Genomic DNA, 15085 nt, shown 5'->3' on the forward strand with positions numbered 1-15085 from the left:
GACTCCATCTCCAGTTGCCGACTTTGTAGGAACCTCAGGACTTATGCTCTTCTTTCAAGGGTGGGGAACTGGAGACCCTTAGAAGAATAAGAAGTGGCCTCTAGCCACGGCTCTGGAGGCAGAGTCAGTGTCTGCAGATTCCTTATCCTGTGTTGGTAGTTGGAGATACACTCTTGCTATGCAGCCCAGTCTGGCTTTCGACTTAACCCTCCTGTCTCAGCCTCCAAAGTTCTGAGACACAGACATGTACCACCACATTGAGCATGGCACTTTTAAAAAGGAAGCAGTTGCCCACATACCATTTAGTCTATTGTTGAAAGCTTGGCAGGGTCATTGTACCTGTTCCCAGCGCATCTTTGGATCAAACGGCTGTGAGAATAAAAATTAGTGTTCCTCGTAACTCCAAACTGGGATCATGTCTCACCTGGACCTCTGAAGTTACATAAGACAAAGTTTGGAAGGAGGGCACTTGGGCAGGGGACTGCTTGGTTGGGAGAAGGATGAGAAGAAACAATGGGGAAGATAAGTGTCAAAATATATTCATACAGGGCTGCATGGGGCTTAGAAAAGGAACATAAGCCTTTAGTCCCAGCTCTGGGGAGAGGGGAGGGGCAGAGGCACATGGATCTCTAGGTTCAAGGAGAGCCTTAGCTGGGGCTATGTAGAGGGATCCTGTCTCGAGTGTGTGTGTGTGTGTGTGTGTGTGTGTGTGTGTGTGTGTGTGTGTGTATGATGGTTCAACAGGTAAAGGCACTTGTCACCAAGCCTGAGTTCCACCTCAGACCAACATGGTGGGAGGGAACAACTGATTCCAATGGATTCCTCTGACATTCACATGGGCACCATCTCTCTCTCTTTCTCTCTTTCTCTCTCTCTCTCTCACACACACACACACACACACACACTGTAAACAATTAAGTTGATGTAAAAAGTTAAAATAGTAAAAAATATAAAACTTGTCATTGACATTTGGGTTCCTTTTATTTTTGTTGTTGTTTCACTAAGAAAAGGTGAAAGAAAAGCACACACACACACACAAAAAAAGGGTCTTACCGAACCTTCTTGGTGAAGGAAATTCAAGCTCACCACACTTTCTAGGTGAAGAAAATTCAAGACGGCCAGACTTAAAATAGATGTTTGTTTCCCTCTGAAGTGTGTCGGTTTCGGGAAAGATGTTAAGTGAATAATCCCGCAGGTGGGGTAATCATGGGAAAGGGAGTTAAGGAGGTACGTGACTACGTGAGGTTCTTGCCGAATGGCAGCTGGCACATTCAACAGTCTTATGACAAGCAGGCAGCTCCCCCTCTCCTATCATGGCTATTTAGGGGTCTAGCCTAAAACACACCAGTCACAATTGGCAGAGGGACAGGTGGGGCCTTCTGAGGCCGGGTCTCTGGGGAACACGGAGGTTGCTGTCTCCAGCACAACTGTGGATCCAAGGCTTTGTCTGGGCCTGCTGGCTTCCCAACATCCTCTGTGTCCTGCACTGAGTCCACCCGCCAAAGCTAGGTGCCTGACTGTGAAAGGGCTCTGAAGGAGGGTGTAGCTGTGACCTCATACTGTCCACATTTAAACCATGTCCCCAAAACACTCCATAATGGAAGCTCAGTGGCATACTCTGATGTTGGTGGAATTTGAGGCCGTGTGACAGGTGTCCGGGGGGAGACATTTCTGGGAGCCAAGGACCTGGCAACATCTTCCAAGCACACCCCCGAGGCAGCTGCCCAGTCCTTCATTTGGACAAGCACACCGTTTTTTATCTGAGCAAATTCATTTCGGGGGCAGCCAAGTTCAGTCCCACAGAGCTGGCTAATGGTCCCCAAGATCTCCCAAAGCCACACTGCCACGCACTCTCCCTCAGGTTCGAACGCCCACTGCATCATCTGGAAGACTGAGTCTGGAACCAGACAGCTGAGACTGAGGCCAGCTGTCATGTTTGCCAGCTGTGCTGTTGCTGAGGGCATGCCTCTAAACCTCTCTGGGTTTCACTCAAGCCTCTTATCCTCAATAAGTGGTTAACTCCAGCCTGACAGGGTTCTCTCTGGGAACAGACATGACACATAGTAGGCAGTGCTTAACAGACTGGAGAAGCAGCAAATTACTTTTAAATTATTTATTGTTTTATGTTTTTTAAGATTATGTATTCATATTTTATGTATATGGTTGTTTTGTCTACATGTCTATACTCCAGTTGAGTGCAGTTCCCAAGGAGGCCAAAAGGGGGCGTCATGTCCCCTGGAACTGGAGTCACAGATGTTTGTGAGCCACCATGTGGGGTTCTCGGAATTGAACCCAGGTCCTCTGAAAGAGAGAGCAGTCAGTACTATTAAGAACTTACCCATCAGCCAGGTGGTAGTGGCGCAAGCCTTTAATCCCAGCACTCGGGAGGCAGAGGCAGGCAGATCTCTGTGAGTTCGAGACCAGCCTGATCTACAAGAGCTAGTTCCAGGACAGCCTCCAAAGCCACAGACAAACCCTGTCTCAGGAAACAAAAAAAGAGAGAAGAAAAAAGAAAAAAAAAAGCTAAGCCATCTCTCTAGTCCCTTTTCAGAGACAGGGTCCCCCGTCTCCTGGCTGGACAGGAGTGTGCCCTGACTTCCAGTTCTGTGATTCTCTTTCCTGCGAGTTCCGTGGTGCTGAGAAGGCAGACGTGAGCCACCACTCACTTTGCTACGGTGCTGGGAATTGAACCCAGGCTTCAGGCATGCTAGGCAGGCACTCTACCACATGAACCACCTCTCCGGGCTGTTTGTTTGGTTTGTTGTTTCTGCTGCTGGGGACCTAACTCCGGACCTGGGACATGCTGAACCTCATCTCCAGGCGTAAGTCTTCTGAAACAATATCTGGGTGCGTGTAGGAAAGCCGAGGTCAGACTCTGCCTCCTGAGAACTGGGATTGCCAGCAAGCACAAACTCTCCCAGCAAGTAACATTTTAACGCCGTGTGTTGTCTTTTGTACGCAGCCTAACACAACATCTACACATGTGTGGGAATGAGAAAATGGGGGGGACAGTAAACTGAGGGAGAAAAGGGCATCTATCCAGATACAGTTTTCTCGAAGATTCACTTTTTATTATTCTTAATGTGCTCGGGAAGGGATGTGTGCAGGAGTGCAGGTGCCTGGGGAGGCCAGGAGAGGGCGTTGGATCATCTGCAGCTGCAGTTATAGAGAGGTGTGAATGACCTGTCGTGGGTGCTGGGAACTGAACCTGGGTCCTCTGCAAGAGCAGTCCCTGTTCTTAACTGCTAGGCATCTCTCCCGGTGCTCCAGACACATCTTCCTTATTAGACTAGCACTGGTATTACTTATGCTTAAAACTGTTGTTTGTTTGTTTGTTGTTTGTTAATGTCGTCAGTGTCTCATGTAGCCCGGGGCTGGTTTTGAGATTACTTAGGAGATTGAGGCAGGGGATCATGAGTTCAAGGCCCGCAGAGGCTACACATTAAGAATCTGTCTGAAAATTTCAGAGTAATCAGGCTGGAGAGAAGGCTCAGTGGGTAAAGCCACCTGCCACCAAACAACCCAGGTTGGGTCCCCAGGACCCACATGATGGGAAGGGAATCAACCACCCTCAAGTTGTTCTCTGACCTCCACATTCAAAACACACACACACACATACACACACACACACACACATTAAATGAAGTTAAAATACATCACATAAGAGAATTAGCTCTGCCAGACGGTGGTGGCGCACGCCTTTAATCCCAGCACTCAGGAGGCAGAGGCAGGTGGATCTCTGTGAGTTTGAGGTCAGCCTGGTCTACAGAGCGAGTTCCAGGTCAGGCTTCAAAACAATACAGAGAAATCCTGTCGAGAAAAAGAGCATTTCTTCCCCATATTGTCCCCACCCAGAATGCAAACATCTCTTTATGCCTTTTCTAAAGGCAGTTTATAAAGAGCCCAAGCAAGGAGTGAGGAGGAGGAGGAAGAGGAAGAAGAGGAGGAGGAGGAGGTCTTTGCAGTTGGCTGTCACACAGCACACCACCAATTAAATTAATCTGGTGGGTTTGTGTTCTCTTTGCTGGCCTCATTTCCCCTTTGGGACTCAACAGGGACACCATGGAGAATCTCAGGGTACCTGCCAAGCAGGCCTCTTCAGCTGACAAAACACATTAACACCAGGGAGCAGGAGAACCCCCTACCATGCACCCCCACCCCTACACACAGACACAGACACAGACACACACACACACACACACACACACACACACACACACACACACACACACCACAAGTAATCAAAACTCCATTTTATTTACAATTGACCCTGCGGGGCCTCAGCCATGGAAAACAGATCTTACTGTGGCTCTATTTCCCTCCCTCTTCTCCTCTGTCTCTGCCCCCGCCCCCGTTGGGTTGGGGTTGATATGTCATAACATCATGTCTGTTTATCTGAAATATTTCCACTCGCAACGCTTGTTTGTTCAAGCGACTGACATGTTGATATAGGCCCTGACAGCTGAGTGACTCCAAAAGAAACAAAATACAAAGTAAACACATTTGCATAGAGTTTATACACAGCCTAGGTCTGCGGGAGAAGAGAGAGGAAATCCGTGGATTGAGATCTCGGGTGCTTATTTCCCATCACCCACCACCACCAAGGTCCCTCCTGAACGTTCACTATTTTATTTTATTTTGCCCAGCTCTCCACTCCTTGGAATGCCTCAGGAGTTAAAGGATTGGCTCATCCATGGGCTGCTAACAATTTTTTATTCTACTTTCTGCTTCATCTTCTCCCTTCTTCAACAGGAACCATTTCATAGTCTGAATGTCTGAGAGAACTATAAACTCTAAAACAATTTTTTAAAAACCTAGTGTGTAGCAGTGTCACAATGTACACCTATGATCTCAGTTCTGGGGAGACAGAGAGAGGTGTGTCTCAGGCTCAAGTCCTGCCTGGGCTGCATAGAAAGCAAGACCTTACTGCAAAACATACAGAAAGGACCTGTGTGCTCCGTGGTCCCAAGGAAAAGGAAAAAGTTGAGTTGAAACTGAACTCTTGGGTTTCAGGCTTCTTCTGCTTGGCCGGTGTCCTTTATCTCAGATATTCAGAAAGGCCACAGTTTTGGTGGGTCTGGTTGGTTTTGTTGGTCCTGGTTTTGAGACAGTGTCCCCAGGAATGTGCCACTGAATCTGGCAAGAATACACATGGACCGGGTGGTGGTGGCTCATGCCTTTAGTCCCAGCACTTGGGAGGCAGAGGCAGGCGGATCTCTGTGAATTCCAGACCAGCCTGGTCTATAAGAGCGAGTTCCACCGGTCGTTGGTGGCACACGCCTTTAATCCCAGCACTCAGGAGGCAGAGGCAGGCGGATCTCTGTAAGTTCGAGACCAGCCTGGACTACCAAGCAAGTTCCAGGACAGCCTCCAAAGCCAAAGCCACAGAGAAACCCTGTCTCAAAAAAAAAAAAAAAAAGTGAGTTCCAGGATAGCCTCCAAAACCACAGAGAAACCCTGTCTCGAAACCACGCCCCTCAAAAAAAGAACACACATGGAACTCCAGAGATGTGTTATCTGACCCTGAACTTGCCTTTCAGTTCTTCTCCACCCTGAGGAACGCATCCCCATCCATCTCCACACTCTCCTCCCTCTGTCCCTCCCTCTCCTTCTTCTCTTGCTAACTCTTTCTCTTTCTCTCTTCTTAAAAAAAAAAAAAAAACAGCATCCAATATAGCCCAAATTCACTATGCAACCTCAGATGACCTTCAACTTCTGACCCCCTTTCCTCCGCCTCTCAAGTGCTGGGATTGCAGGTGTATCTCACCATGACCATCGTTCTTCATCTCCATTTTCATAAAAGAGTTATAAAGACATTTCAGAAAGCCCGGGAATAGCCAGCACCCCACCCTATCCCTGATTCTATCCACAGCAGACGTGGCTAAGGAGTGACAATGGGTTTTTTTTCCCCCCTAAGCTTCAGAATCCTATCAACACAGCCATCTCATGACTGAAAATATCACACGTTGATTAGGGTTTACTCTCAAGAAAGTACCCTTTGGGGCTGGAGAGATGGCTCAGCAGATAAGAGCACCGGATGCTCTTGCAGAGGACCTGGGTTTTATTCTCAGCACCCACAGGACAGCTCACAAGCATCTGTGACTCCAGTTCTGGGGGACCTGATGCCCTCTTCTGGCCTTCATGAGTATTATATACATGCATGCAGTAAATGCAGGGGGAAAAATCCATACGCATAAAACAGAAGGAAGTAACAAACAAAAGGACAAATGAACGAACAAAAGAATGAAGAAAGGGAGGAACAAAGGAAGGAGAGAAAGGAAGAAAAGGAAGGGAAAAGAAATGAAAGCACATATTTACAACCCCTCAGTAATGCCAGTAGAACCTGGAGCAGCAGGACCCAAGCTTCCTGGCCAATGCTGCGGGTCCCTGAATCACACTTGGAGTAGCCAGATATAAACTCCAAGAAAGCATCTCCCATGCAGAAGCAGCCCACCTCTGAGATGCTCTTCTTTCGTCAAAACAGACCAAGACCAACACCAACTGGACCAGGCTCATCTGCTCACCACATGGGCACAGGTCCAAAGCATCATTTCCATAACATGTAAGCAAGTGAGCATCCCAGCGTTTGCCTAGGGAAACCCAAACACCATGAAAGGGTCACAAAATATACCCAGGCAAATGCATTTGCATACAGTTGCCAGGCCTTTTCCAGGACCCAAACTGCCCCTCCAGGTGAGTCGGGCCACAGTTATATCTTGTCTATGGGTTTTGCTGCCAGCCAGCCCTGTTTGTTTGCTTGGTCTGGAGTTTTGTTGTTGTTGTTGTTGCTACTGTTTTTGTTTTCTGAGACACGATCTCTCTATGTAGTCTTGACTGTCCTGGAACTCACTATGAGGACTAGGTTCCTTCTGAATCAAAGAGATCCTCCTGACTCTGTCTCCCAAGTGCTGGGATGAACGTATGTGTCACCATGCCCAGGCATTCAGTCATTTTGTTGTTGTTGCTGCTGCTGCTGCTGCTGCTGCTGTTTTGAGACAGGGTTTCTCTGTGTAGCCCTGGCTGTCCTGGAACTCACTCTGTAGACCAGGCTGAAGTTGAACTCAGAGATCCACCTGCCTCTGCCTCCCGAGTGCTGGGATTAAAGGTGTGTGAGCCACCACTGTCCAGGCATTCAGTCATCTTTTTAAAAGATGTATTTATTTATTTATTTATTTATTTATTTATTTATTATATACTTAGTGTTCTGCCTGTGTGTATGTCTGCACACCAGAAGAGGGCACCAGATCTCATCATAGATGGTTGTGAGCCACCATATGGGTGCTAGAAATTAAACTCAGGACCTCTGAAAGATCAGCCAGTGCTCTTAACCTCTGAGCCATCTCTGCAGCCCAGCATTCAGTTACTTCTAACAGATCAGGATGTAGAAGTTTGGAGAAGGAAGGTGACCCGAAGTTGTACCTCCTGAAAGTGGCAGAGTTTTACATCCAAACAGGACTTCAAAGATCCCCAGAAGCTGGAACTGGAGAAATGGCTCAGTAGTTAAGAGAGCTGCCTGCTCTTTCAGAGGACTTGGGTACAGTTCCCAGCACCCACATAGTGGCTCTCAACAGTCTTCAACTCTAGTTCTTAGAGATCTGATGCCTTCTGCTGGCCTTCTTGGGCACTGCACACATGTGGTACACATACACATGCACAGATAAACACTGTATAAAAGAAAAATAAACGCTAGGTGGAAAAAGACACTCTGCCCCTAGATGCAAACAAGGTTCCGACTTCCCCTAAAGCCTCAGAGCCTGCTCCCACCTTCGCCTCACACTGCAGCCTCCAAAGCTGCATAGCTATGCACCTCTGCTGTGTTCTTTTCCTTCTCTTAAGACCTATTACATTTCATTTATTTTTTGTGGAGCAGGGGTATGTATGTCAGTTAGTGCATGCGGAGATCTGCGGACAACCTACGGGAGGCAGTCTTCTCATTCTACCACACCGGGTCCCAGGGATGGAACTCCTCAGACTTGGTGGCAGGTGCTGAACCTTCTCACCCACTCCCAACACCTTTATTATTCTTCATCACCCAGTCTGTGAGCTTTTGCTACAGTGAACCTAGATCACACTAACCTTACTGAACCAGAGCCTGGTGGGTGGTGAAGTATGCGGGGCCTTCAGCACACACGAGACTGAGGCTGATTGGTTGGTTGGAGGTGAGTCTGGCCTGCACTGAGACAATGTCTCAAACACAGGGGTGATAATAATGATACATGACTAGGAACGAACTGATACATCAAACCCCTGGGTGCCCTCTCTCCAGCCAGGCCCCTCTCTGCTTCCATCCAGCTTGCATGCTGGATCTCTACATGAAGGTTTGTTTGGAAGAGGCATCCATAGCTATTAAATCCTCTATATTTTACCAGATGAGGGGTGGAAACCGTCTGAAGTAGAAGAAGGCATGCAGGCTTTCACCAGGGGCTGGCCAATGACTCAGCAGCAGTTTTGAGACAAGAACAGGGGAGTTCTGGTTTTCACCACTCTTTATCTGTGATCAAGGCCCAGGCCCCATGAGGACATACCCTCCAAGCTACAGGCACAACTTGGACAGCTCATTTCTCAGCCAGGACCACCACCACCCCACACCGTGAACTCTTGCCCATCCCCCACCCATCACTGCTGCGGAGTAAAATCGGGCACCCTGCTGCATCCAGCACCCATGCTTCAAGGCCAGCTGGGCACAGGGAGAGGCCTGTCCCTCCCCGAACTGACCTTCTGAAATGCCCTTTTCCCCTGAGCGAGCGAGCGAGCGAGCCGGGAGGGGGTGCTGGCAGAGCAGGCTAGGCACGGGGTTAGGCCTTGATAACCCGAGATCAAAGCGGCCTGTCAGAGGTGTCAACTGAGAGGCAGCCAAGACAAGCGACACAGCTTTATCTCCCCGCTGGCTGGCGGGGAAACACCATGGTTCCGGGAAACTATTTCTGGACAGGCAGGAGAGACAGCGCGTGGCCGAGGCTGCCGTTCATGCCAAGCGGCTCCAAATGGACCCAGGGACTCTATGCACCATATGAGGGTCCCGTTCTTTCAACTCGCTCTCACCTTTTTCATTCTTAAGTTGCTATTTTCACAGATACCTGCACAATGCACACTAAAAATCTGTCTTCTCCAGGGGCGGGAGGAATGGTTCCATGGGTAAAGGGGCTTGACCCAAGTTAGATCTTCTGGATCCAAGTTGGGGAGAGAGCAGAGCGAAACTACTTCAGGATGCACGCACGCAAAATATAAAGAAATGTACTTAAAAACTAAAAAACAGTCAGGCATGGAGGCACATGCCTTCAGTCCTGGTGCTTCGGAGGGAGAGGCAGGCAGATCTCTGTGAGTTCAAGGCCAGCCTGGTCTACAAAGGGAGTTCCAGGACAGCTCGAGCTGTTACTCAGAGAAACTCCATCTCAGAAAAACAAACACCAAAAATTACTCTTTCTTCTCATCCCTGTAACATTTCCGTGTTGGGGAAGGTGGGGGTTCCAGACATGTGCAGGTGTGGAGAGGTCAGCAGTAATTTCTCAGGAGTTTTTGGAGGCAGGCCTTTCTCCCACTAGACTAGGCTAACCCCAATGCTACAGGAAAAGATTACAGCACATGACAACCTTTAATGTGGGTTCCGGGGACAGAACACGGGGCCTCCTGGTAGCATAGTCAGCATGGCACTAGCCATCTCTCCATCCCTGCTTTTCTGGAGGGGTGGACTGAAACAGAGTCCGGTGTAGGCCAGGCTAGCCTCCTGGCCCACTATTATAGCCAAGGCTGATGCTATATCCCTGATCCTTCTGCCTCCACTTCCCAAGCACTGGATTATAGGCCTGCACCACCACACTCCACTATTCTCTACAGGCCAGACAGACAAAGAGTGATACCAGGTCACCTCTGTCCCTGATCTCTCTCTCTCTCTCTCTCTCTCTCTCTCTCTCTCTCTCTCTCTCTCTCTCTCTCTCTCTCTCTCTCACACACACACACACACACACACACACACACACATCTCTTCATTTCTTTTTGTTTTTTGTTTGATTGGTTGGTCGGTTTGGTTTGACTTTTTGAGACAGGGTTTCTCTGTATTGTTTTGGGGGCTGTCCTAGAACTCTCACTGAAGACCAGGCTGGCCTCAAACTCACAGCAATCCGCCTGCCTCTTCCTCCCAAGTGCTGGGATTAAAGGCGTGCGCCACCAACGCCCGGCACGTACTCTCACATGCACACATGTACAGACACACATGCACGAAATCTCACATGCATACATGTACGGACACATATGCACGCATACACACACCTGCTTGCACATGCATACACTCATGCACACTCACACACTTACACTTGCACCTGCCTGGTTCACAGCTCTAACCTCTGAAAGGAAGAGTCAATGCAGGCGCAGACACCAATGAAAACAATCCTGTCTCCTGCTTACTTTCAGTCCTTCCAGCCCCGGGGCCCTTTCCCCAGCTGCTGCCTGGACAGTGGTTTGTTTTCCCCCTGAGGTGTTGACCCTTTAATTTGCAGCTGGGAGAAACAGCCGCTGGTCTCTTCCAGCTGTGCCCCCAGCTGGACAGTTTCAAACACACCCACTGTAGGTAGTTCTTCCTGAGAGGAAGGAGGGCATGATGTTGAATGTTTGGGGCTTGATCTCCGGCACTGAAAAGGAAGAGGCAGAAAGATCAGAAGTCAAGGTCACCCTTGGCTACCAAAGACAGTGTATCCAAACAAAACAGAATCAGGGTCTGAAGAGATGGCTCCGTGGTTAGGAGCATATACTCACTTACAGAGGACCCAACTTCAATTCCCAGCACTCACATGGCAGTACATGCATCTGTAACTCCGGGGATCTCACACCCTCTTCTGGCCTCCAAGGGCACTGCATGCACTGGTTGCAAAACACATCTGTTAAAAGCTCTGGGAGGGGCTGGTGGCTAGAAGGCTTAGGGGTTGAAAGAGCTTGCCACTAAGACTGACAACCTGAGCTTGAGACCTGAGACCTCTGTGGTGGAAGGAGAGAAGTGACTCCCACAGATTGTCCTCTGACGCCCACATTTGCAGTGGCACATGCAGACCCACAAACATGCACGCGCACACACACACACACACACACACACACACTCGCGCTCGCAGATAAACTAATGTAGTTTTTAACAATTTGAACTACGCTGCACATCCATGCAAACAAAATGGCCATGCAAAAGCCTGTGTGTTGGTTGCTGTCCGATTTGATCCAGTTGTTTCCTCTTAATTCACCCTGCCAGGCATCTGGCTGTGTGAGGTTTGGCTCTGCAGTCCCCTTTTGCTCTCCCTTTTCCTGCAAGAACTCTTCTTCTGATCCTGTCAGATCTTGGCGGGCCTGAACCCAGAAAGGCCAGTATAAATCCTTCCATGACCTCCACAGGCCCCAGAAGGCAGCACAGTCTGTTGATTGGGGCCTAGGAGAACCAGATATGATGGCACACATCTGTAATCCCAGGAGTTCAAGGCCATCCTTGGCTACATAGAGATTTTGAGGCACAACGTGCTATCTTATTAGAAAATGTGAGGAAAGGGAAGGGAGGGGAAGGGAAGAGAAGGGAAAGGAAGGGAAGGGAGGGGAGGGGAAGGGTAGGGCTATTCTATTAATCAGGTTCCAATCTGAAGTTTTAACCTCATGTTGATGTCCCTTGCAGAGCCCATTTCTCATCCTTTTGCCAATGTTCAGTGACAAGGGTTCCTGATCACCCAGGCAAAGTGACGCCATCATTTAATTCTGGAAGCAGTGTGTGGTCCAACTGACATTAGCCAGCAATTGCAAAAAATAAAAATAAAAATAAATAATGATATATGGGCCGGGCGTTGGTGGCGCACGCCTTTAATCCCAGCACTCGGGAGGCAGAGGCAGGAGGATCTCTGTGAGTTCGAGGCCAGCCTGGTCTACAAGAGCTAGTTCCAGGACAGCCTCCAAAGCCACAGAGAAACCCTGTCTCGAAAAACCAAAAAAAAAAAAAAATGATATATGGCCAAAGACTATGAAGACATAACAAACTCTTTCAGGACTCCCGTTGGGCAGTGGTGGTGCATGCCTTTAATAACGACACTTGGGAGGTAGAAGCAGGTGGATCTCTGTGAGTTCAAGGCCAGCCTGGTTGAACAGATCGAGTTACAGGACAGCCTCCAAAACAATACAGAGAAACCCTGTCTTAAGAAACCCTGTCTCAAAAAAAAAAAAAAACTACGAAGAAGAAGAAGAAGAAGAAGAAGAAGAAGAAGAAGAAGGAGAAGGAGAAGGAGAAGGAGAAGGAGAAGGAGAAGGAGAAGGAGAAGGAGAAGGAGAAGGAGAAGGAGAAGGAGAAGGAGAAGGAGAAGGAGAAGGAGAAGGAGAAGAGGAGGAGGAGGAGGAGGAAGAGGAGGAGGAAGAGGAAGAAGAAAAGGAAGAGGAAGAAGAAGAAGAAGAAGAATGAAGGGTCTCTTCTTCCTTGGACCTCAAGAGTCTGTCTTATTGTCCCAGTCTGTGGAGACTTTGTCCACAGAGAGCTGACTCTTAGAGATACCCTGGGTTTCTGACAGAGTGGATGGATGGGACCCCTCTATGCTGGGACCTTAAAAGGTGGGTCTCTCCATCTTGCCTTCCTGATCAGTTAAATGCCAACCTCCAGAAAATGAGAGAGGACATAGCCTGGAAGTGTGAGTGGCATACACAATGTGTCTAGGACAGATCTGAGACTAAAGTGACGTGTTCATAAGCCTTTCTCAATTCGGCAACTGTCCCCCAGATCATCAAGCTCTGGGAGAGTGGCTCCCTAACCTTAGGCCAGAAAGATCACAAACAAAAACTCAAAGCAAGGTAGGTGTGGTGGCACATGTCTATAATTCCAACAATTGGGAGGCTGAGGCAGGAGAATTTCTGTGAGTTCAAGGCACGTCTGGGCTACACAGCAAGTAATTCTAATTCTGTTAGAGCTGCACAGCAAGACTTTTTTTTTTTCTTGGTTTTTGAGACAAGGTTTCTCTGTGTAGCCTTGACTGTCCTGGAACTCACTCTGCAGACCATGCTGGCCTGGAGCTCAGAGATCTGCCTGCCTCAGCCTCCAGAGTGTTGAGATTAAAGGTGTGCACCACCATCCAGCCTTATAGCAACACTCATATCAAATACTAAAAATTAAAAAGTTAGGTGTAGTGACTCATGACTGTAATCCCAGTGCTTGAGAGGTGGAGGCAGGACCAGGAGTTGAAGGTCAGTGCCGGCTGGCTACTTAGCAATTCAGATAGAGTCCAGCCTGGATTATGAAGGGCAAAGCCCCATTTTTACAGCTCATACTTGATGGTAGCAACATCATTTGATTGGAAACAAGGAAGCCATAAATTGAGCAATCTGGAGCCAGACTGTGTTCGGAAACCAATAGTTGCTATGATTAGAAATTTCCGGCAGGTCCCACCTGACAGTGGTCCTGCTGGGGTCACAAGATGCTTAGCACTGCTAATCTCTAATCTGGAGTTTCAGATTGTAGGCCACTCCTAGGAGAAGTCCTGCCACACCCTCTGGGACACCTCTGCAGACACAGCACAGTTCCAAGGTGCCTCTTTGCCAATATGAAACAGCAGAGATTGAACCAAAACGTGAAATATGCAGGCACTTGGAATCAAATGGCTTAACAATCTTGTTTTTCCTGAAGCCCGTGTCAGTTTATCTCCAGGGGAAGGGAGTTTTCTAAATCCTAAAGATGGAGATAATGCACACAAAGCTCTTAATGCAGGAACCAAAACACCCCACCTCTGTCTTTATCTCTTTCTGAAACAATCACAACCCAGAGTCTACCTGGTTTATTATTGCAGCCAAGCAGAAGGCAGGGCGAGGGGTGTGGCTCTGTGGTAGAGCACTTGCCCGGCTTGCATGCAAATCTTGGGTTCTATCGCTTTGGGTCTCGTCCATAAAGAACTAGTACTTCACTGTAATAAAGCAAAGAAAACATAGATACAAGTTTTATCTTGGGTGACCCTGAAACAAAGTGAAAGCACGGGGCTACTTGTGATTTCATTTCCGCCCAGGTTTGAGAATAGGCAAACCTGACAGGATGGGCAGACAGACATCTGTGGTTGCTTAGGGGCAGGAGGAAGGGAGGCAAGGGAGGCGAGAATGTTATCTCTCCTGATAAGGGCTCTAGCTACAGCGCTGTGTGCACTTGTCAATATTTAGAGAAGGGTGCCTTTAAGCTTAAAGCGCTTCACTGTGTGTAAATTTTCTCTCAAAAACAAGCAAACCTTGAACTCTAGCTGGTGATGTACACCGCTGTAGTCCTGGGGAATGAGGAAGCAGACTCTCCCAACGGACTGAAATGCAAGAAAACACTGAACTGATAAATTCGTGGGTGATTAAAGCCACATGCAGCTGACAAAGAATGTGAGGGATCTACATTATGGATGAATGAGTGGCCACAGTGCAATTTGCTTGTTTTGTTTTTTATTATAACTTCTATTGATTGGAAAGGTAGCTTGTGCCACTGGCACACAAGGGGAGATCAGAGGACAACCTGCTGGAGTTGGCCCTCTCCTTCTACCCTGTGGGTCCTGGGGATCCAAGTCAGCACATCAAGCTTGGGCACAAGCACCTTTTACTCACTGAGCCATCTGGTTGACCCACAATTTATCTTCTCACATACATACAAGTACATACACTTTGAACTCACTAACTTTGTTTCTTGATAATTTATCCATGTATATAATGATGTATAATTATATTCATGTATATAATTCTAGATTCTGGCCACAATCACTCTCCTACCCTTTGTCACCCCCCTCTTGCCAATCCTTCTCCCACGTTTATGTTTCATTGTTTTGCGTGTGTGGCCATGGGGTTGGCACTATTCCTTGGGGGCCAGTGAGTTCACATGGGGGTCCTCAGCTGAAGACTATAACTGCATTCATCAGTCAGTCACCTACAGTTCAGCAAGGAGCCCAGGCCCCATTCACTGTTCCTCAGTCCATGACTGACAAGTAACAGGCCCAGTCTTGCCCGGGCAACACTTTTTCAATTTTTTTGAAGATTTATTTAATTTTATGTGTGTGAGCATTTTGTCTGCGTGTGTATGTTTATGCACCACATGTGTGCCTCAGAAGCCAGAAAAGAGCATTAGATC

General features: G+C 48.2%; 1 long non-coding RNA gene across 5 annotated transcripts in view; it reads right to left on the reverse strand.

Moving 5' to 3' along the window:
* Positions 1-2098: 2098 nt before the first annotated feature.
* The window catches only part of LOC121133924, a 90332-nt gene continuing 77345 nt past the window's right edge, over positions 2099-15085 (reverse strand). For 2 of the 5 annotated variants that reach the window (XR_005870939.1, XR_005870935.1), the window contains one exon: positions 10371-10854. This is a non-coding gene — a long non-coding RNA (uncharacterized LOC121133924). Of the gene's footprint in view, positions 2302-10370; positions 10855-15085 lie in introns of those variants that run through there. The other 3 variants (XR_005870937.1, XR_005870938.1, XR_005870936.1) reach the window with 3 other exon arrangements.

Source organism: Mesocricetus auratus, unplaced genomic scaffold, assembly GCF_017639785.1.
Source record: "Mesocricetus auratus isolate SY011 unplaced genomic scaffold, BCM_Maur_2.0 Super-Scaffold_100025, whole genome shotgun sequence".
Lineage (NCBI taxonomy): Eukaryota > Metazoa > Chordata > Mammalia > Rodentia > Cricetidae > Mesocricetus > Mesocricetus auratus.